A 23,119-nucleotide genomic window follows, 5' to 3' on the forward strand; every position below is an offset into this window, starting at 1 on the left:
AAAAGTCAGCAGCGGAGCTTCCACTGTGTTAACACTTCATAGATTAAATGGATCCATATTTCATGTGATCAAATTGAAATGGCTGAAGAAAGCTTCCAGATGAAAATCAGCAGCATTAAAAGGTTTCCTGCGCCCAGCCCCAAGAAGTCTTCTTTGTCTGCATAGTAGTTAACAAGCAGCAGTAACTCACCTCAGAAAACACCTTCAGTGACACAAAGGAATAGATGGCTTTCCTCCATTCAGAAAAGGAATCCTACATAGCAATTCCATATGCAACTTACAAAGACTTATTACAAGCAAACCACTGAGGCCTTTACAGAACACAGGGACCCACTCTTCAGTAGAGAGCCATTTATAAAGGCCCGCTAATAAGGATGCAAAAGAGCAGCTGGCAGCAATAGGAAACGGGCGACAACAATAAGGATTTGGGTTCCATTCCTCAGGGCACTGCTCCATCGGAAGATTATCTTCCCAGTGCGCGGGGAAGGCGGTTACTGACAATCAATGGAGCCAAATTCTAACTGCACTCGGTGCTTAACCTGACTGTTTCCACATCACGGTTGCGGGTCCCTGTGGGCCCACGCCGTAGGCGAAGCAATTAATAAACGCAAGTCCATCATGAAGTGGCTTAAACGTCCCGAGCTGAGCCGCGGGGCTCCACGGCGGCGCTGCCGCTCGCCGCTCCGAGCTTTCTTACACCGCTACGCACCCCCCGGCCCGCCTGCGGAGCGGAGACCTCAGTCTCCCCACGCCCGAGCGCCGCCGACCCGACCCGGACCTTTACCACGACCGCCCCACGGGTGGGGGCAAGGTCGAGCCTCTACCGGAGACCCTAGCAGGGCTTCCAGCACCCCACTACTGTCCAGCAGCCCGCAGAGACACGACATACAACAACCCGTGACGCTACGCCACCACCGGCGACTTGAGCGGCATCACGACACTCGCCCCGTCCCTAGCCAAGACCCGTGCGGCACTACCCCCCGCCCCAGCCCCGCCGCTGCGGCACAAGCGGGAGTTCCGGCCCAGAGCCCGGTGGGGCAGGGGACCCACGCCTTCCCGCCGGTAGCGACGCGGCTCCCGCTGGGCTCTCTCTCACCTCTTCCTGCAGCCAGGTGCGGCGAGAAGCACGGCACGACGAGCACACCGGCCGGGGCGCCCAACAGACGCGGGGGGGGGGGGGAAGGGGCGGTGGCCAGGACCCCTCCCCTCCCCGCCACGGGCTCCGCCTGCCACGCGCAACACCAACCCCTCCTTCGCGCGCGCGCCCGGTCGCCGCTTTATCCTCTCATCCGCCGCGGCGGGCGCGAGCGCAGGCGCGCGCCCCGCCCCGCCAGGCGGTGGCCAGCGGCAGGACCTCCCCCTCGGCTGCCGGGCGGCGAGTGCGCCACCTTTGGCGGGCGGCCGGCAGCGCGGCTTCGGGACGCGGGGGGAACCTGAGGGAGATCACGGGACCAGCCTGGCGTGGCTGAGCGAAAATGTCAGCGCCCGCATCGGGACCGGGAGTGTTTAACGTCTTTGTCGGAGACATGGACAGTGGCATAGAATGCACCCTCAGCGAGTCTGCCGAATGCACCAAGCGGAGCGATGCAGTTGACATCTGGAGGGAGGGAATGCTATCCCGAGGGACCTTGACAGGCTAGAGGCTGTGCCAACCTCATGGAATCATAGAATTGTTAGGGTTGGAAGGGACCTCAAGGATCATCCAGTTCCAAACCCCCTGCCATGGGAAGGGACACTTCACTCTAAATCAGGTTGCTCAGAGCCACATCCAGCCTGGCCTTCAAAACCTCCAGGGATGAGGCTTCTACCACCTCCCTGGGCAGCCTGTTCCAGTGTCTCACCACTATCGTGATGAAGAATTTCTTCCTAACATCCAATCTCAGTCTACTCGTTTCTAGTTTTGTTTCATTTCTCTTAGTCCTATCGCTACCTGACACCCTAAAGAGTCCCTCCCCAGCTTTCTTGTAGACCCTTTCAAATACTGGAAGGCCACAAGAAGGGCTCCTCAGAGCCTTCTCCAGACTGAACAGCCCCAACTCTCTGTTTGTCTCCATAGCAGAGGAGCTCCAGCCCTCCGATCATCCTCCTGACCCTTCTCTGGACACATTCCAGCACCTCCAGATTCTTTTTGTAATAGGGGCTCCAGAACTGGCCACAGTGCTCCAGGTGGGGCTTCATCAGAGTGGAGCAGAGGGGGAGCATCACCCCCCTCAACCTGCTGGCTAAGTCCTGCCCTTGGGCTGGGGTAATCACAAGCACAAATACAGGCTGGGTGGATTGAGAGAAGCCCTGCAGAGAAGGTTTTGGGGGTGCTGGTGGATGAATGACTGAGTGTGAGCCAACAATGTGCACTGACAGCCCAGAAAAGCATCCTGTGCTGCATTAAGAGAACTGTGACCAGCAGGTTGAGGACAGTGATTCTCACCCTGAATTCCACTCTTGTGTGACCCCACCTGTAGTACTGTATCCAGCTCTAGTGCCCCCAGAATAAGAAAAGACATGGACCTGCTCAGGAAGGTCCAGAGCAGGGCCATGAAGATGATCACGGGACTGGAGCAAGTCTTATATGAGAACAGGCAGAGAGAAGTGGAGTGCTTAGCCTGGAGAAGGGAAAGACTCTGGGGAGACTTTACTGTGGCTTTCCAGTACTTAATGGAGGCCTACAGAAAAGATGTAGAGGGAGTCTTTATCAGGGAGTGTAGTGATAGGATAGGTGGAAATGGTTTTATACTGAAATAGGATAGATGTAGATTAGACATTAAGAATAACTTTTTCACTGTGAGAGTGGTGAGATATTGGAATGGGTCGCCCAAAACCAGTATGGATGCCCTATCCCTGAAAGTGTTCAAGGCCAGGTTGTATGGGGCTTTGAGGGACCTCTTTTAGTGGAAGGCATTCCTGTCCATGGCAGGGGAGTTGGAACTAGATAATCTTGAAGGTCCCTTCCAACCCAAACCATTCTATGATTCTTTGACCCTGGATGTAGGTAGGATGCAGTTTACTGTAGGGGTGGGTGGGCTACCAGTCGCTAAAAGGGGCTAAAAGGAGAAAGCTGGTGTGGTGGTGTCTGTGGCAAGTGTAATTGCTCTGATATGTGAAACAGCGGAGGAGAGAAAGAGGGTCCATAGGTTGTTCCACAAGGAGGAAAATACACAAACTAATCTGATAGGCCAAACCAAAACATTTTGGGGGAAACTGGGAAAGAAGGCTTGGCTGTGAGGGAGCTGCTGAAGTTCACAGTGTTGGAGCTGTACTTCTTTTTAATAGAACAAAACCCATTTCTGTTAAGTGAAACTATTTCTTCAAGCAGAAACAGTGAACTGTGCAGTGCTGGAACAAGTACATTCACAAATAGCACTACAACATTGTGTTAACCACCAAGCGTGGGTTTAAGTAATAACTTAGGCAGCTCAAAAGTAGTAACAATGGAAATAAAATATGCTCTGAACAAAGCCCATAAATCAGCAAGAGGCATGGCCACCAATTAACCTACCAACAAGAGCCCTGCTTTGAATTATTTATTTTTTTTTCTAACTCAAAACATGCCCCCTCCTAGCAGTTTTAAACATATCCTTGGTCATACAAAGCCACCAGGAGTGGCTTACATGCATTACCATATTTAAAATAAAGCCAGTATCTATCTCAAGGTTTTCACCATCTGCCATTTGACTTCATTGCAAGGAGTTGCAAAATGCTGCATAACTTCTGGAAACGCTGAGCATCTTTTTTTCCCACTTATTTCAGGGGAAAGTACTGTCAGTACATTCAGAAAATATCTGGCACTTCCAGCGTTGACCTGCCAGCTAATGACGCAGAAGAGTTGTCAAAGGATTCATATTTCCAGAGCTGAAAATAAGCCTTCTAGTTCCATCTATTTTTCATAAAATTATCTGCTCTACCTCAATTATGTAGCAGTGTCGCTAGGAGACCTTTATCTTGGTCTAATGTTCCTCTCACCATCTTTTCATTCTGTGTTTTGAATAATCCAAATTAATTAAAAGGCTGAGTATTCTTTCCTCAGTACTTTTTTTCCTTTTTAATACTTCTGTAGAAAGATGCTTATGTATATATTCCTGACTGGAGAAGATTGCTGCTTCTTCTCAGCCATGAGGTATGAAGTGTTGAAGAATACAGAGACCAGTTTTGGTTTCATTATTACACATGAAGTTTCTTTGTACAAAGATTTCTATAATTAAACAACACTTCTTCCCCAAGAGGGTCCCTGAAATGAGATCATTTACTCCAGCATGCTGGCTTTCTCACGGTAGGCATTGCAATACCTTGTGAGCAGATCTGTGCAGGGATGATGTCCATGGTGGTCTTAGGTGGATGGTTGGATTTGATGATCTTATAGGTCATTTTGAACCAAAACTGTTCTATGATTCTATGATTCACATCCTTCACTAGATCAGGTTGCCCAGAGCCTTGTCAAGCCTGACCTCAGGCTGCATCAAAAGATGCATTGCCAGGAGATCCAGAGAGGTGATTCTGCCACTTTGCTCTGGGAAGACCATGCCTGGAGTACTGCATCCAGCTCTGGGGCCCTCAACACAGGAAGGACAGAGGAGCAGGTCCAGAGGAGGGCCACAAAGATGATCCAAGGGCTGGAACACCTCTGCTAGAGAACAGGCTGGGGGAGCTGGGGTTGTTCAGTCTGGAGAAGACAAGGCTCTGGGGAGACCTAATAGTGGCTTTTCAGAACCTGAAAAGGGCGTACAAGAAGGCTGGAGAGGGACTGTTTGCAAAGGCCTGCAGTGACAGGATGAGGGACAATGGCTTCTAACTAGAGAAGAGCAGATTTAGATTGGATGTTAGGAACACATTCTTTACCATGAGGGCAGTGAGACACTGGAACAGGTTGGCCAGGGAGGTAGTTTTCTTGTCCCAGAGGTCACCAGTGAACTCCTGTTACTGGTTCCTTACTTTCGTATCTTTATAGAGTTCTTGTTTTCCTGTTTGGGATAGAAGTGGGAGCCTGCCAGCACACCAAAGCAGACAATTTAGAGGGTGGCTCAGGCCTCTGCTCATGTGGCTGATATTTTCATAGTTTGCACAAAGATGAAGGATGTCACAGAATGTTGCATTAAAGGACCTCTTATACAGAAAATGGAGGAACTTACCAAAAACCATCACGTTTCCAAATTTGAGGACACAAAGCACTGATGAGTAGTGGGAATTTGTATCTCACTCATTAGGTCTTTCAGGGGGAAGAACTACTTAACTGTCACCACAAACACGTGGATCAGTGGAAGCATTTGCCTGCATCTATGACCAGGTATAAAACAATGCAAGGAATTTTGCTTTTCCTGTAGGGAGGCTACAGATATCAACCCTCTTAATTTGCAGGCCAGGAAAAGGATGCGAAAACTGTTGTGTGAAATGGGAGAAGTTCTCTTCTGGCTTTGAAATTGGCTTTTTATTAGGTCACATTCTTCACCCCAGAGTGGGATTCAGGGATTCAGGTAACTAAAGAGTGGACCTGATGTTTGCATTTGTCAGGGAGCAGAAAAACCAGAATCGTTCCTAAGGAGAAGTGAGCTCGGATCTAAAATGCATAGCTTAGCTGTCAGGGCAGGGACCTCACCATCCAGGGCCCACTGTCACAGCACCTGAGCAGGATAGACTCCAGATTGTAAGGCAATACCAGGATGAAAAGAGAGGTCCAAGAAGAAGCCAAGAACCCCTTAGTCATGGTTAGCATCGTGGCCAGCGACCAGCAAGGCAGGGTCACAGCAGTCAGACCAGGCTGAAGCCAAGCCAGGAAGGCAGTCCACAGGCTGAAGCCCAGATCAAGAATTACTATGGCACGGACAGAACAGAACTTAAAAGCAGCACTCTTCTGACACAGCTCAGATAAGGACTGAAGGCCCAGGGCTGATCTTAAATAGCAGTCCTGGTCTCATAGTTGTGAGCAGAAGCTGCCGGAGAGGTGGCTTAGAGCCGTTAAGGCTTCATTAGTGCACTTGGAACACACAGAGTTCATCACCTCTGTTACCTACAGCTGCTTTTTCATGACTCAACTCCTGCAAAGGAAGGGTGAAACGGTGAGCAGAAAAGCTATGTGCTGTATGCCAGACATGAGGCAAAGCTGCAGGCAAGAACAACTTCCACCTGGAGCATGGGAACCTATGACAGCTGCCACTATCTCAGGGTTCCTTCCCTCATTTACGTGTTCAGAAAACAAGATAGTGCTTCAGAGCTGAAGGTGCCCAACAAAAAGGCAGATGCCTTGTTTTGTGGTTGTGCATATCTTTGTGGGCTATGATTAGGGCTGGTAGATGCTGCAAGAATTCAAACAAGCTCTGCTCAGGGAATAAGATAAGAAAATTTGCATTGTTCTCAGATAATATACTTACAGAGTCACTAGAGGATTAGTCATTGTAATCCTGCTAGGTGTTATCTTATTATCTAGTGGTAACACGTACCACATGGGGCTTTACTGGTAAAGGAAAACAGAGAAAGACTAAAAGCAGGAGCAGAGTCTGAAGTGAGTCTGCAGTCTTGGCTGAGGAGCCTTCTGTTCTACCCCCACCCCTTTTCTTGTTTGTTTCTCTGCAGTGGATAATATGCACAGCTTCCTGCCTCCTCTTGTAGGTGCAGAAAATTAGAGAAACAACACGAAACAAAACCACAGAGAGAAATAAATTAGAAATGTTGTATTAAAAACGTTAATATGAAAGATACAGCAGTTTTATGTTTTCAGGAAAGCTGTCCTTTCCTTGCTTTTCCTGGAAGTTTCAGCTTCCCATATCTCTCAGAGAACAGAGGCTTTTGTTCTCAGCTTGGGAAAAAAAAAAGCCGACCCTTTTAATAAAAGTTAAAATTGGGCTCTTAGCTATAATTAACAAAGTTTGGTTATAATTAAAAAGCAGCTGCGGTTGGACAGAATAGCAAAAGACTTAGTTAAATTCTCACCTAGGATTGTTTGAGCCTCCTCTTATGGATAAAAAAAAAAAAAAAACAAAACACGTTTCAGAGGTCCTCCGTTGCCCTCTGCAGGAGAGCCTTAATGCTTCTTGAGAACAGTCAGCTCTGCAGCCACTGAACACTTCTTGCCTCACTGCTTTGCTCTGACATCAGTAAAATGAAAATTTTAATCAAAACCAAAGAGGATTATTGTTTGGATGCAGGTACAATGGTTGTGATCATAGAATCACACAATGTTAGGGGCTGGAAGGTACCTCGAGAGATCATCCAGTCCAAGCCCCCTGCCAGAGTAGTATCACGTAGAGCAGGTCACGCAGGAACACATCCAGGCAGGTCTTGAATATCTTCAGAGAGGGAGACTCCACAGCCCTTCTGGGCAGCCTGTTCCAGTGTTCTGTCACCCTCACAGGGAAACAATTCTTCCTCCTGTTTCCATGGAACTTTCTGTGCCTCAACTTCCAGCATTGCCCCTTGTGCTGTCATTGGGCATTGCTGAGCAGAGCCTGGCTCCATCCTCTTGGCACTCACCCTTTACATCTTTATCAACATGAATGAGGTCACTCCTTAGTCTACTCTTCTCCAAGCTGAAGAGCCCCAGCTCCCTCAGTCTCTCCTCATAAGAGAGATGTCCCACTCTAATAATTTCTGTGGCTCTGTGCTGGACTCTTTAAAGCAGTTCCCTGAGGTCCTTCTTGAGCTGAGGGGTCCAGAACTGGACAGAATATTCCAGAAGTGGCCTCAGCAGGGCAGAGTAGAGGGGGAGGAGAACCTCTGATGGCAACATTTAGTAATAGGCTTTTTATCATGGAGTGTGCTAATGCATGGCTATTTTAGAAGAAATGATTTTAAGATTTAAAACTACTGGCATTACTAATAAAGGTTTGAGTTTCTTATTTGAAAGCAGCATGGTTGTAGCAATTAAAAATAAAATGGCAACATTCCAACTCTGATTGCAAAAGCTCAGTGGCAGGTATCTGAAGTAGTTCTAATTTACATTCCAGTAATTCTCCTTGTCTTCACAGTTGCACAAGCTACCTTTATGCAATTCCCTTTGTCCATAGCCATCCGTCACTTACACCAGTCATTCATGACACTAACATTAAAAATATTCAAACTTATTGTTCAACTGCCATACCACGTTTTTATTTCATAAGCTGCTGGAGCTACTCATTCTGTCGCAGGCATTGGCATTCCTGAGTGTGTTCCTCCTTTTTAAGATCTAAGCTTATCTCTATCCAGTATGTCAGTCCTGCTCTTCTGTATTATAGTTAGTTATTTAGGACATGATGCTACAGGGTGTTTAATTCAAGTCAGGCATTTTTCAAGTACCAGCATATTTTCATTCTTTTGCATCCCCAGCGTTCAAGTATTCTTAGCCCTGATCTGGTTTGTCGTTTCTGCAGTTTTCAGTATGCTCTTGTCTGTCAAGTTCTCTTTCAATATGTGCTGCATCAGCTCCTCTGCCATCATGGCAAAGCTCCTTCTGCCTTTTCTTTTTAGCCTCCAACTTTGATGTAGAGAACCTCACATTTCTCATGTACAGTGAACTGAGCTTGATAAGATTATATTTAGCTGTATCAGTAGGATTTTAATCCAGTAATCCTGTTGAGAGGAAGTTCTTGGCAGCAAGGAGACCTAAGGTACCTGTTTCACCTGCCTCTTACCTTGCATACCTTTGCATTTGTCTTTGTATGATGAGGAAATGGATAACAAAAATGCATCTGCCCCCGCACTGAATGCAACATACAAGGTTCACATGAAACTTAGAATGTCAGCTCTCTCCTGGGTGTGAAATAACCCTTGCCAATAATGAATTTCATAACTCTTCATTATAAGGCTCTCTGCCAATACCAGATGCATCAGGCTTAAGCAGCACCATCAGACTAGCTCTTCCCCAGATTGTTTTGGGGAGTTCAGATTGGCCAGGATCTTGAAGGGAAGAAGGGGAACAAAGAGGGAGAAGATAAAAGGCCACATGTGGCAGTTTAGGCTGGCTGCCTCCTAAATGGAAGCCACAGTTATACCTCCAGTGTCCAGAGTGTCCAGCCCAGTGGGTGGGCACAGGCAATAGTGTATTTCTGCCCATCAATCCTGCACCCTTATAAATCTGGTTGCAAAGTCATTGTCTTTCTTCCCTCTCTGCTCCTGTGGGAGATGCTTCCCTATCAGATAAACGGTGGGGGACTATCTCAGGCCTCTTTGGCCTGTTTAGGTCTAATGCCAGGATAGAAAGGGGGGAAGCAGTTTCAGGCCTGGCCAGCCTGAGACCAGCCTAACAGTGGGGAGGGAAGAAAGAGCCCTGGGGAGTTTTGGGTGCACCCCAGGTGAGGAAGCACTGGGCTTTTGGTGTGGTGTAAAGGAACTGGGTATGCTTTGGATATGCTTACCACTAGTGCTTTGCAGTTTTGGCAGTATGTTAATTGCTTTTTCCATTTAAACTTTCCATGACTATCCAATCCATTTGTGTAAGCATCATTCTTCTGCCCTTTTAAGGGCAGTAGAGCATCTGTCTGGTTCTAAACTAGGATACTAACCAAAACATATTCAGGCCAAGAATACACAGTTGTTGATGAATCCACATCTGAACCTTGCATCTGAAGAGTACAGAATCATAGAATCATTTTGGTTAGATGGGATTTTTATCAAGTACAACTGTTAACCCAGCACTGCTAGGTCACCACTAAATCACATGCCTAAACACCACATCTCCATGTCTTTTAAACATTTCCGGGGATGGTGACTCAGGCACTTCACTGGGCAGCCTGTTCCAGACAGTGAATACATTTTTCCTAATATCCAACCTAAACCTCCCCTGGTGCAACTTTAGCCTTTCCCTCTTGTTGTATGGCTTCTTTCTTGGGAGAACAGACTGACTCCTACCTTGTTGCAGCCTCCTTTCAGGTAGTTGTAGAGAGGGATAAGGTCTCCCCTCAGCCTCCTTCTGTTCAGACTAAAAAACCTCAGGTCTTTTAGCCACTTCTCATAATACTTGGTCTCTAGACCCTTCACCAGCATTGTTGCCCTTCTTTGGACATGCTCCAGCACCTCCATGTCTTTCTTGTAGGGAGGAGCCTAAAACTGAACACAGCATCTGAGGTGCAGCCTCACCAGTGCCAAGTACAGAGGTCCAATCACTTCCCTGGTCCTGCTGGACACAGGATGATACAATCCAGGATGCTGTTGGCCTTCTTTGCCACCTGAGCACAGTGATGTCTCATACTCATCTGGCTGTCAGTCAGCACACTCAGGTCCTTTTCTGCTAGTAGCTTTGCAGTCACTCTGCCCCAAGTCTGTAGCATTGCATGGGGGTGTTATGCCCCAAATGCAGAAGCTGACACCTTGTTGAACCTCGTATAACCAACCTTGTTCCATCAATCCAGCCTGGCCAGAACTGCCTCTGTAGAACCTTTCTACCCTCAAGCAGATCAATACTCCTATCTAATTTACTGTTGTCTACAAACATCCTGAGGGTGCTCTCAACTCTCTCATACAGATCACTGAAGATATTAAGCAGGAGTGGACCAGAGACTGAGCTCTGGGGAATACCTCTTGTGATGAGTCACCAAATGGATTTAACTCTAGCCACCACTACTCTTTGGGCCTGGCCCTCCTCATGTTAATTAATCTAGTGAAGCATATACCTGCCCAGGTCATGAGCAGCCAGTTTTGCCAGGAGGATGCTGTGGGAAACTGTGTCAAAGGCTTCACTAAAGTCCAGGCAAACAGCATCCACTGAGCAGCCAGTCACCTTGTCGTAGGAGGAGATCAGGTTTGTCAAGCAGGACCTGCCTTTCATAAAACCATGCTGACTGACCCTAATCACCTGGTTGGTGTGTATGTGCCTCGTGATGGCACTCAAGATGATCTGTTCCATAACCTTCCCCAACATTGAGGTCAAACTGACAAGTCTGTAATTCCCATGATTCTCCACTGGCTGTTCTTGTAGATAAGTGCCACATCCAGTCATCTGGGACCTCCCCAGTGAGCCAGGGCTGCTGATAAATAATGGAAAGTAGCTTGGAGAGCACTTCCACCAGTTCACTCAGTACCCTTGAGTGGATCCCATCTGGCCCCATAGAATTGTGTGCATCTAAGTGGTGTAGTAGTTCACTGACCATTTCCTATTGGATTATGTGGCCTTCATTCTGCTCCCCATCCTTCACAGGACTGGTCATCTAGCTCAGGGGCCTAGTGTCACTATTCAGGAGTGAGACAAAAGAACCCATTCAGTTCCTTAGCTTTTTCCTCACCTTTGGTCACTATGTTTCCTTCTGCATCCAATAAAGGATGGAGATTTCTTAGCCCTCTTTTTGTTGCTAATGTATTTATAGAAACATTTTGTATTGTCTTCTATGGCAGTAGCCAGATTAACTTCCAGCTGGGCTTTGGGCTTTCTGATTTGCTCCCTTGTGAAATCTTTGTAGTCTTCCTGAGTTTCCTGCCCCTTCTTTCATAGACTTGACTTTTTTTCCTGCGTTGCAGACAAGCTCTCTGTTTAGCCATACCAACTTGCTTTCCTACCAGCATACCAGGATGACTTGATCCTGTGCCTTTAGGGCCGGTTCTGCACCATCACATATAATTAGCAGTTGTTCCTAAGTGGAAATGGAGATAATCCTTCCTCTGCCTAAAAGTAGTTAAATGATTAATGTCATCTCCCATCTGAAAAAGTAAAAATATGAGAGGCTCACTGCCCAGGGAGAAAATTCTAGTCTTTGTAATGGTATTGTAGAAAAGCAAAATGAGTTGCTTAGGTAGACCACTGTAAGGTTGAGATCAGTCTGTGCGTGGTGGATTGAAATTACATTCCAACTAATTTGGAAATTACCTCCAGAGTAAATTCTGCCCCCCCCCCCCCCCCCCCAAAAAAAAAAAACCAAAAACCCAACCCACAAACTCAGAACTTGGAAGCAAAATGAAAGATATATTTTTAAAAAGTAAACTAAAATCTAGAGGTATAAAATGCTTGGGGCTTCCTGTTTTGGCTTCTGCTGACCTGACTTTTCTTGACCTGGCTTCTCTTTCTCATCCTGTGGACTGCTTTCCTGTTTATGGTGGCCAGTGTTTATTTGTTGGGCTGTGTGTGTAACTTTGTGTTGGCATTATTTTCACTGTTTCATCAAATCTGTGTTTTTATCAAGGCTTTCTTCTCAGTCTCCTTTTGTAGTTCCTTATGTTCCCTGGGATGATTCTTTTCTCTGCTATTTGGTTTTGTTTTGTTTTTCCTAATAGCTGTCTGGTTTGGTTTTGGTTTTTTCCTAACAGCTGTCTGCTATATTGGATACAATACCACTAGAGAAAACAAAGTTCTTTTAACTCTGAGTGAGTCCAGGCTATCCCTTCTCTCAGGCCTATTATCAGTTGCTGGCTAAGCAAGCCCATTCAGCCAGACTATGGCTGTTATCAATATGGTCCCCTTGTGACTAGCTTTTGTGATCAATGCTTTAGTTGAAGCTGCCGCTGCAATTCACCCTTAGGAGATTTCAAATTAAAGCTGTTGTCTTGCCTTAAATCTCCCTGTTGACCCTTGACTGCTAGCTGTGTTCATACCCTTCATGTATGTAGTTTTTAAGTCTTTATGTTGTATGTCCTTAATGCCTGTGGCAGTTTTAGGCTATGCTTTTAATATTTTTCACAGATCTTGAGCAGAAAAGTAGTAAAATGTAAATAAATCACTATTGGGTGTAAAAAGGAAAATAAAGATAATTCTAAACAATCCCATTGGAAGAGATAAGGGTCTGAAACAATCTTGCTTCTCTCTTCTCGCTTCTTCTCTCTGGGAGAGATACTAACTTGCTTCTGCTTGACCTTGGCTGCATTGTTTTCATATTAACTTCTCTCCTTCTGCCTCTTCTCCCTTTTGTACTGGGGCATAAGGGGGAAGGGCTGGTGCTGAGAGGGAGGAGCTAGTAGCTTCCCCTGGTCTTTGACCATTGGCACTCCCGTGCTGTTTATTAATTGTAAATACCTGTAAATATTGTAAACACTGCACATTTTGTACATATTCATTGTATTCCATTGTAGATTGTAGTTTTGCCTGTAAATACAGCTTTCATCTGCTTCCAACTGAGTTGGTCTGGCAAATTTAATGTTGGGGGAGGAAATTTCAACCCACCACAATGCCTAATCCCCTTAAGTTATCTTAACCTTAACTCCATTTTCTTGGTAGATTGCTAAGTTCATTTAACTTGTAAATGTTTGGTCTCTAGGACATCATTATTGAAAACAAAACTTCCATACTCACTAGGGTAGTTATCTAGTCAGCGCTTGGGGGATTTTGTCAAAAGTCTACTGTCACATTTGATTTTTCTCTCCCAGTCAAGCATGCATTAATTCAGTGTGAAGCACAGGCATCCTGTTAAGATTTTTACTTAGCAGCAGGGTGATTGAATCAAGACTCCATCCACCTCTGCAAATGTATGTTGTGATTATGTGGTCTCCAGCCTGTCAGAAGCTTATGAAACATATTCCAATCAGGGAAAGGCAACTCGGGCAATTTTCTCTATTTTAGCTCTTGTACCACACAGCTGCTGTGTTATCTGACACTATTTCTGTCATAAGCAAGCCTGATGCACAGAAAGCCATATAAAAGCAGCTTATCCCATGTGGGTTTAGATCCTTTGCATGTTATGCAATGCTATTTTTCATTCTTCATTGTGGTTTTTTTAAATATGTTAAAGGCCAGTGGCTCACATATGGACCTTGGCAAGCTGATCTTTATAAACTGAGAGTTGTTCCCTTTGGTTTGGTACATATTTAATAGCTGTAAATGTCACAATTAAAATATGAGATATATATTCATCATTGACCCAACTACAGAAGACTTCTTGTCATTCCTCTGTGCTGTAACCTTGCTGTCTACAAATCTAGTTTAAAGTTGCCTAGATGGCTCTGCATTTCTGTCTCACAAAACATCTGAACTGTCTTTTCCTTTCAGGTTTCAGCTGTGTGAGTACAGTTGTCATGACACTTCTCCAGGAGCCAGATTCCTGAGCCCTTTATTTGCAGAAGAGTATATAGAAGGGTGATGGAAATTCTAGAAGCCTGCAAAATGAAAATCACAGTGGCCATCTTTGAAATCATGGGAGGAGAGAAGGTGACAACCAAGGGAATTAACTTGGCCCAATTTCCTTTCCTAGAAATAGACAGGAACAAATCATCTATGTGTAAGGACTAGTCAATAAAAAAGTAATGAGCAACAGCTAGCAGTCTTGTTTAACATCTTCGTTGGCATCATGGACAGTGGCATTGAGCTCACCCTCAGCAAATTTGCCAATGACATCAATCTGTGTGGTGCAGCAGACAGGCTGGAGGGAAGGGATCCATGCAGAGGGACCTGGACAGGCTGCAGAGCTAGGCCCAAGCCAACCTCATGAGGTTAAAAAAAAACAAATGCAAGGTCCTGCATGTGGGTCAGGACAATCCCAAGCACTGATATAGGCTGGGCAGGGTCTGGCTTGAGAGCAGCCCTGAAGAAAAGGACTTGAGGGTACTGGTGGATGAGAAGCTAAACAGGAGCCACCAGTGTGCCAACCAGAGACTGGGCTGCATCAAGAGAAGCATAGCCAGCAGGGCAAGGGAGGTGATTCTCCCCCTCTACTCCACTCTGGTGAGACCCCACCTGGAGTACTGCATCCAGTTCTGGAGCCTCTATTACAGGAAGGATCTGGAGGTGCTGGAGTGTATCCAGAGAAGGGCCACGAGGATGATCAGAAGGCTGGAGCTGCTCTGCTATGGAGACAGACTGAGATAATTGGGGCTGTTCAGTCTGGAGAAGAGAAGGCTCCAAGGAGACCTTACTGTGGCCTTCCAGAATCTGAAGGGGGCCTATGAGAAAGCTGGGGCGGGACTTTTATGGGGGAATGGAACAAAAATAGGAAGATTGGATGTTAGGAAGAAGTTTGTCATCCTGAGGATGGTGAGACACTGGAACAGGTTGCCCAGGGAAGTGGTGGAAGCCTCATCCCTGGAGGTTTTGAAGGCCAGGCTGGATGTAGCTGTGAGCAACCTGATGTAGTGTGTAGTGTCCCTGCCCATGGCAGGGGGGTTGGAACTAGATGATCCTTGAAGTCCCTTCCAACCCTAACAATTCTATGATCTGTATGGAGGTGATATATAGTTCAGTTGAAGTAATAATGTGGCCTTAGATCAGAAGAACTTGTTTCCCTTAGAACATAAAGCATCCAAAGATTCCAGCATTATATTCCTTTCTTGTTGTATGATGAAAATAAGTTATCATCTACAGGATTGGGAAAAAACAATAAAAAGCAAGTTCTGCCTAATGCCCAGCATGTTTTAGTCAGGATGAAGATGAAGGTAGCTGCTGGATTGCTGCAAATGCACAGCACTGTGCAGTCACGGGGTGGCACACGTTGCTAGAGAGCTGTAGTGCTGACAAGTAACCACAGGGTGGCAGCACCGAGCAGTGAGGGGGCAGCAAAGGTTGCTAGAGTACTGCAGTACTGACAATTAAACACAATTCTATGATTCTATGATTGATAAATGAGAACAAATCCCATCAAATCACCCTAACTGCCTCTAACTGAGAAACTTCCTGAATAGAAGGTCAATGTAATATGTCTTACATTTTGTAATACCTTAGTAGGCATGAAGGAGCAGTCTAAATACAGCAAAGGTTAAAGGTAACATGATAGTATCCTTGATTCCATGTTCTCTATTGAAATAAATGTGAAAGTTCTCTGGTTGTTATGGTTTTGTTTTGAAACTAGAGCTGGGTAGATTTAGATTGGATGTTAGGAAGAAGTTCTTTAGTATGAGGGTGGTGAAATACTGGAATGGGTTGCCCAGTGAAGTTGTAGACACCTCATCCCTGGAAGTGTTTAAGACCAGGCTGGATGAGGTGTTGAGCAATTTGCCTGTGGCAGGATGGTTGGAGCCAGATTTAAAGTCCCTTCCATCTCAAGCCTTTGTATGATTCTATGCTGGCTTCCAGTTTCCTCTATCATGTAAATTTAAAGTATGGAAAGCAGCAACCCAAACTGAAAAGAAATTAGTCTTGCACAAGTAGAAGTCTGGGCAGGTGTCACTGTGGGAAAACCCAAACAAGAGTCCAGGAGTAGGCCATAAACTTAATTATTGTTTAGCTTGTAGAGAAAGTGTAACACAATGGTGTACTCCAAAAGTGTAACACAATGGTGTTCATAGTTAAATCATCCAACTAGAAGATTTAGAACAAAAACACTTGTAAAAGTTTCCAACAGTATACTGAAATCTAGTGAAGCTGGTACATGTTCTTGCTACTAAACTGGTGTCTGAAGTTATTGAGAGGATATTAAAATGCTGCTCCCTGCTAAAAGGAGCTCTTACTTTATGAACAGCATTTCAATATCCATGCAGGTCAAGGCAATACTTGGAAATCAAGACTCTGGTATGATGATAATGTTTAATCAGCACTAAAGTAGGAGGGCTCTGCAGAGTGACCTTGACAGGATGGACAAATGGGCAGAGTCCAAGGGCATGAGATTTAACACATCTAAGTGCCAGGTTCTGCACATTGGCCACAGCAATCCCATGCAGCGCTACAGGCTGGGGACAGAGTGGCTGGAGAGTAGCCAGGCAGAAAGGGACCTGGGGGTACTGGTTGACAGTAGGCTGAACATGAGCCAGCACTGTGCCCAGGTGGCCAAGAAGGCCAGTGGCATCCTGGCCAGTATCAGGAATAGTGTGGCCAGCAGGAGCAGGGAAGTCATTGTGCCCTGTACTGGTTAGGCCACACCTTGAGGACTGTGTCTAGTTCTGGGCCCCTCAATTTAAGAGAGATGTTGAGGTACTGGAACGTGTCCAGAGAAAGGCAACAAAGCTGGTGAGGGGTTTGGAGCACAGCCCTATGAGGAGCAGCTGAGGGAGCTGGGGTTGTTTAGCCTGGAGAAGAGGAGGCTCAGGGGAGACCTTATTGCCATCTACAGTTACCTGAAGGGTGTTTGTAGCCAGGTGTGGGTTGGTCTCCTCTTCCAGGCAACCAGTGACAGAACAAGCAGACACAGTCTCAAGCTGCACAGGGGAGGTTTAGGCTGGAGGTTAGGAAGAAATTCTCCCCAGAAAGAGAGATTGGCCATTGGAATGGGCTGCCCAGGGAGGTGGTGGAGTCACCATCACTGGAAGTCTTTAGAAAAGAGACTGGATGAGGCACTTAGTGCCATGGTTTAGTTGATGAGATGGTGTTGGGTGATAGGTTAGACTTGATGATCTTGAAAGGCTTTTCCAACCTGGTTAATTCAGTGAGTTCTGTAATGGGTAATGCTTACACTGTCTCCCTATTGTTTGATAACTGGCTTGCCTATATGGGTCATTTTTCTCTTGAGTAAACAGAAAACCCCACCCCACCTAGAATCTAGTCTTTTCTTTTTCTACTGCTTTTGAATGTGTTTGATATTAAAGATGGTTTTCTACTCAAAGAAAAATTGACAATGACTTAGTAAGAGCAATTGCTTTCAGTACTGTGTACAGCAGTTATTTTTCTAGTGACTCCCATTCAATGTTCAGTTGGTTAGGAAATGTCTTGAAGTGATTTAAAGAAGAAATTGCCTAGTTGTGCTCCATGTAATACTCTATACTCTTTCCTGAGGTCTACAGAAATTATGTTTTACTTTTGGGAGTCAGTGGGAATGGTTTAAGATCATAGGGGAACTAAAAATGGTGTTAATCACCTTGTTCACTTTAGTTTTGTACTCTAGTTGCAATTAAAGATTTACTTCCCCCCCCCCCCCCCTTTACCTTAGTTTTGTGTCATGTGGTGCAATGATTCAGCAAATGATTAATATAAAACCAGAGAGATGCAAATTTATTATTATAAAACCAAATAGATGCAAATTAAGTCTTTACAACAGTTCAGAGAGTTTAATTTCTCCACCATAAACTCCAATGGAAAACAGAAACACACAGAGGAATCCACAAATCTTAGTTTAGCCCTGTGGAGCCCAGATGGGAGAAGGCTGGAAGCTGCTTAAATATTTTATTGAATTAGGGTCTTCTCCTAATTAATGTAGCTGAAGCAAATTTCTAGTAATTAAAAAATTTCCAAGAGAGAGAAATGGAAAAAAATAGAGCAAGACCAGGAACATTTCCCTGGCTGCTAGAGCTTCAAAATCCCATGTAAATTTGGCACAGTATTCCTGGTTTTGAACAAACTTTACGATATTCAAGAGAAATGTTAAAAACCATTTGTTAATAATTCCCTGGTTGTGTGAAGGCAACTTCACGAAGTCCAGCATGTGCAGAGTGTACTAATGCTAAAGGAAAGCATCCACAGTTTCAGTTGTCTTCCCTAGCCATGGAAACATATGACTGAAAAATCCACTGTAATTGGACACCTTACATTTTTCTCCAATGTGAATTTCTGACCTGATTCTGCTCTGTGAAACCTTTAGGTCCCAGGAAGGTACCACCTCTTCCAAGTGAGTTGCACCAGCAGCAGTAGGTGCAGATTCAAGGTTATTGCATCTAGAAAGCTGAAAACTGGAATTTCTTGGTCTGATGTTTCTTCATGAAAGTTTTAACTTAGCAAACAGTTCCACTAAATAATGCTTCTCATCACAAAAAACAACAAAAAAAGGCTGACTCTGAACCTAGATGATTACTTCTACTAAATTGTAGTGATTCTAAACAGAATCATAGAATCTCAGAAAGGTCTGATTTAGAAAGGCCCTCCAAAGGTCACCTGGTCCAATGCCCCTGCAATGAGCAGGGACATCCTCTACTAGATGAGGTTGCCCATTGCCTTGTTGAGCCTGATCTTGAATATCTCCAAGGATGGGGCCTCAACTACCTCTCTGGACAACCTGTTCCATTGTTTCACCACCCTCATGGTAAAGAACTTCCTCCTAATGTCTGGCCTAAATGTACTCTTCTCTAGTTTGAAGCTGTTGCCCCTCATCCTGTCACTGAAGGCCTTTGCAAACACTTCCTCTCCAGCCTTCTTGTAGCCCCCTTCAGGCACTGGCAGGCTGCTATTAGGTCTCCCCAGAGCCTTCTCTTCTCCAAGCTGAACAATTCCAGCTCCCTCAGCCTGTGCTTGTAGGAAACAAAGTTCTGCCTTAATAGGTAGGATTCTCTTAAGTCAGTGGAATGATTATTGCAATATGAGTAGGACTAAAACCACCTGTACTTCACACATGGTACAAGTGTGAAGTCTAGAGTTTAAAAAGGGGAAAAAAAAATATGTGGAAGTGAGACCTGAAAGCAAATGAGATGAAAAGAGGGCCTGTGTGACAGTGGGATGATAAAGGGCATGGCTGCACAGTTTGGAGGAGGAGATTGCTACCCATCCTGTGAATCTCAGCAAAACCAGCCCATTGCTAGGATTAATGAAAAAAGGAGCAGGGACACATGCACTGTTTTAAACTGCCAGGAATTACATGGAGGGGAGGTGGCTGAGTTCAGGAGCTTTTGTCTTCTCAGCTCAGGGAAGTTTTCCTTGTTTTACTAATAGTTATCACTAGCCACTGATTTGGTATTGGGTGAAAGAAAAGAGAGGATGTAATTAAGCTTTTTAGGAACCCCCTTTCCTTCCCCAGGGTTCATTTCCTGCTCCTGTCCTAGTCCCATGTTTTGCTGCAGGTCATGCCTCATCCTCCAAGGAGGAGGTTGTGGTTGGTGCATGACAGCTGCTCTCTGCCACTCTTCCTTTTTCACTCCTTCTGCTTAGGCCTCCCTGGGGTTTCATGTTCCCAGCATAATCTTCCATCATGTCCCCATCTGTAACATAGGTCTTAAACACCTTTTCCTTTTGGTAAATCCATGGTTTTGTACAGTACTGCAAAACCAGCTAGGCAGGCTGTTGGTGGAATTGTTGGTACCACTAGTCACAGACATGCATAAAAATGTAAAAGGAAAATGTTGCTTTTTAAAACATTGAAACTGAAAAACACTGATCTGCTGCTAATTACATCTAAATCACATCCAGGTGCAGTTTTTTGGGTTTTCCCTCCTCTGTCTTCCCTCAGGTACAAGTCTTGTGTCTGTTAAAAGAAGCCATCAGCCTATTGACGATGGACTAGAATCTGCATCCTACTAAATCTTTGTGCAATGCATGGCTCCATGTGGTGCAAACCAAAATCAGAGCAAAATCTTTCCAGGTACTCCATCCCTGCTAGAGCACTCACTTGTCAAAAATAATGTCATCAAGTTGCAGCTGAGTTTATTTTTGTCCTCAGAAGCCCAAGTTTTTTTTCCTGAAAAAAAAGAGAAGTTCATCTTGCATGGCCTTGCTTCCTTCTATTTCTGGAAGTTGTGTACTGCAGGAAACAAGAGCTATGATACCACTCTTGAGGGTGGTGACTGGTCATGAAAATGCTTTGCCTTCTTCAAAGCCCCAAAGGTCTTTACTTATGGAGACATCAGTTGAAGGACAATCTCAGAAATCAGTATTCCACTAGTAATAAAAGTGGTTTGGTTTATTTTTTTCATGTTAAGTTGATGTTCCAATGTGTGGTGGGTAGAAAATTCCCCCCAACATGAAATTGCCAGAGCAGCTCAGTTGGAAGCAAATGAAGCTGTATTTATAAGCAAAACTACAATCTACAATGAAATGCAATGAATATGTACAAAATATACAGTATTTACAGGCATTTACAATTTATAAACAGCACAGAACCCCCCTGGCAAAAAAACAGGGGGCTAATAATCACTTCCCCACTCTCTGTCCCCTTTCCCCTAACGCCCTGTACACAAGGGACAAGAGAAAGAGCAGAAAGTTGTTTGTTAGTACTTAGCCACAACAAACAACACAGCCAAGGTCAGCAGAAGTGAAAAGAGGGTTAGCTTACCAAACTAATTTTTATGGAAGATACCTCTCCCATGGGATTATTTGGAAATTATCATTATTTTCCTTTTCACATCCAAGAGAAATTTATTTACATTCTACCGCTTTCTGTTCAAGATCTATGGAGAACTTTCAAGGCACAGCCTAAACCTACCGCACCACACCACAATGCCTTGATTTAAACAAATTTTCCTGGACCTCATTTCCTCAATGGCAAGATGGTTCCAGGTTGTTTGGGGTTTTTCAAGGCATTACTGAAGTTTTCTCTACATCAGTGCAGAGGCCTTTCACCCTGCCTTTGCATGTTGTATTGTGGGGCAAAATGTCTCCCTGATAAATTGCTACATTTGTTCCAGCCTGCATTTTTCAAGAGCTGTAGAGATGCACCACTGTAGTTCTCTTGCTATTTTAAGTCCAGAATATAATATTGGTCACCCAAATTCACGGGCCAGGAACAGATGGGTAAGAAAAGGATGTTGCCAAAACCTTCCACCCTGAAGTGCTACCTCAGGAGCCCTGCCAAATGTCTGATTAAATTCAGTGGGGTCAGAATTTTACCTGTATCTGGATGCCATGGGATTTCTTCTTTATACTCTTTTTATCCTTTCTATTTTTCTCATGTAAAAAGGTAGTTATTAGGATACTACTTTTTGGGAAGAATGTCATGACAAATTTCACTGTGTGGCTGGACAGAAAGAACCTTAAAACCCTTGTGATCCTCAGAAGATCTTATTTGATTGTTATTTCTCTGTTCTAATACACCAGCACACTGTCACATCAAAACCAATTCTTACTTTTTTTTTTGTAATTTCACTTCCTTGAGTGTTTTTTAAGGCATGGATAATGTTTGCTCATAGGAGGAAGACCTGAGTCTGAACTCAGGTCTAAGCAATACAGTGTTTTGGTAGAGTCTGAGTTACTACAGCTTGAAGCCATTTCTAGAGTGCATAAGAAAAACAGCTTTGAAACACGTGCTTCATGCTTGCTAAAACACGAGCTGGTGGCTTTTCAAAGTAGTGTGCTCTGTGTTCTGCTGTAGAGTGTGCATTCTCTCTGGAAATACAGAAATAGAAAAGTGTCTTCACAATAGAAGGGATTGGACGTGGCACTTGGTGCCATGGTCTAGTCGTGAGGTCTGTGGTGACAGGTTGGACTTGGTGATCTTTGAGGTCTCTTCCAACCTTGGTGATTCTGTGATTCTGTGAATATCTGTATGAGCTAAATAAAGTATCCTCTGTTTTTCATAGATGCAAATATTGAAGCAGAAAGTTAAAGGATTCAACTCAGGCTCCAGAGGATAACCATGCCAGTATCACAGATTATTATTTGGATGCAGGTACAATGGTGGTAATCATAGAGTCACAGAATGTTAGGGGCTGGAAGGTACCTCGAGAGATCATTCAGTCCAAGCCCCCTGTCAGAGCAGGATTACCTATACCAGGTCACACAAGAACTCATCCAGGCAGGACTTGAATATCTCCAGACAGGGAGACTCCACAACCCTCCTGGGCAGCCTATTACAGTGTTCTGTCAACCTCACAGGGAAATAATTCTTCCTCCTGGTTCCATGGAACTTCCTGTGCCTCAACTTCCACCCATTGCCCCTTGTGCTGTCATTGATCATCACTGAGCAGAGCCTGGTTCCATTCTCTTAGCACTCACCCTTTACATTTTTATCAACATGAACGAGGTCACCCCTTAGTCTCCTCTCCTCCAAGCTGAAGAGCCCCAGCTCCTTCAGTCTCTTCTCATAAGGAAGATGTCCCACTCTAATAATTTTCATGGCTCTGTGCTGGACTCTTGCAAGCAGTTCCCTGAGGTCCTTCTTGAACTGAGTGGCCCAGAATTGGACACAGATCTGCCCAGATGTGGCCTCAGCAGGGCAGAGTAGAGAGGGAGGAGAACCTCTGTTGTCCTACTGACCACAGCCCTTCTAATCCACCCCAGAATGGCACTGGCCTCCTTGGCCACAAGAGCACATTGCTGGCTCATGGTCGACCTATGTTTGACTTTGTTTCTCAAAGACAGGAAAACTGTGCCCTGAAAATACTAGTATGTCTGGGGGTGATACACTGGGGTATCTTCAGCAGGACCTTCCTTCTTCAGCAAAAGACTGAGTTAAGCTACTCTTACCAGGAACCCCAAAATCTTCATTACAATTGATCTTACACTTTTGCTATAGTTCACTGCTGCTTGTCTTCTGAAGGATCTTTCTGCTGATATCAAGTCCATATATAATGAGTGGGCTGCAGATGGCTCCTATAAACACTCTTAGTTATCCTCTGTTCCCTAAGATGCGTAAATCACTAGCTCCATCTACCTGCTCTTTTTTTCCCCAGCATCTCAGGCATTATAACTCAGAAGATGACAGGGAGACTCATCCCAAACTGCAAGGGGTTTGGCAAAAAGCAT

At 45.0% G+C, this 23,119-nt stretch overlaps 1 protein-coding gene across 2 annotated transcripts in view; it reads right to left on the reverse strand.

Moving 5' to 3' along the window:
* OSBPL8 (oxysterol binding protein like 8) overlaps window positions 1-1,186 on the reverse strand; it is a 107,099-nt gene extending 105,913 nt beyond the window's left edge. For both annotated transcript variants that reach the window (XM_054173763.1, XM_054173762.1), the window contains exon 1: window positions 1,097-1,186. The gene's annotated coding sequence lies outside the window, so the exon portion shown is untranslated. The remainder of the gene's footprint in view (window positions 1-1,096) is intronic.
* Between the last annotated feature and the right edge of the window lie 21,933 nt (window positions 1,187-23,119).

The sequence above is a fragment of the Dryobates pubescens genome, chromosome 27 (assembly GCF_014839835.1).
Source record: "Dryobates pubescens isolate bDryPub1 chromosome 27, bDryPub1.pri, whole genome shotgun sequence".
NCBI lineage: Eukaryota > Metazoa > Chordata > Aves > Piciformes > Picidae > Dryobates > Dryobates pubescens.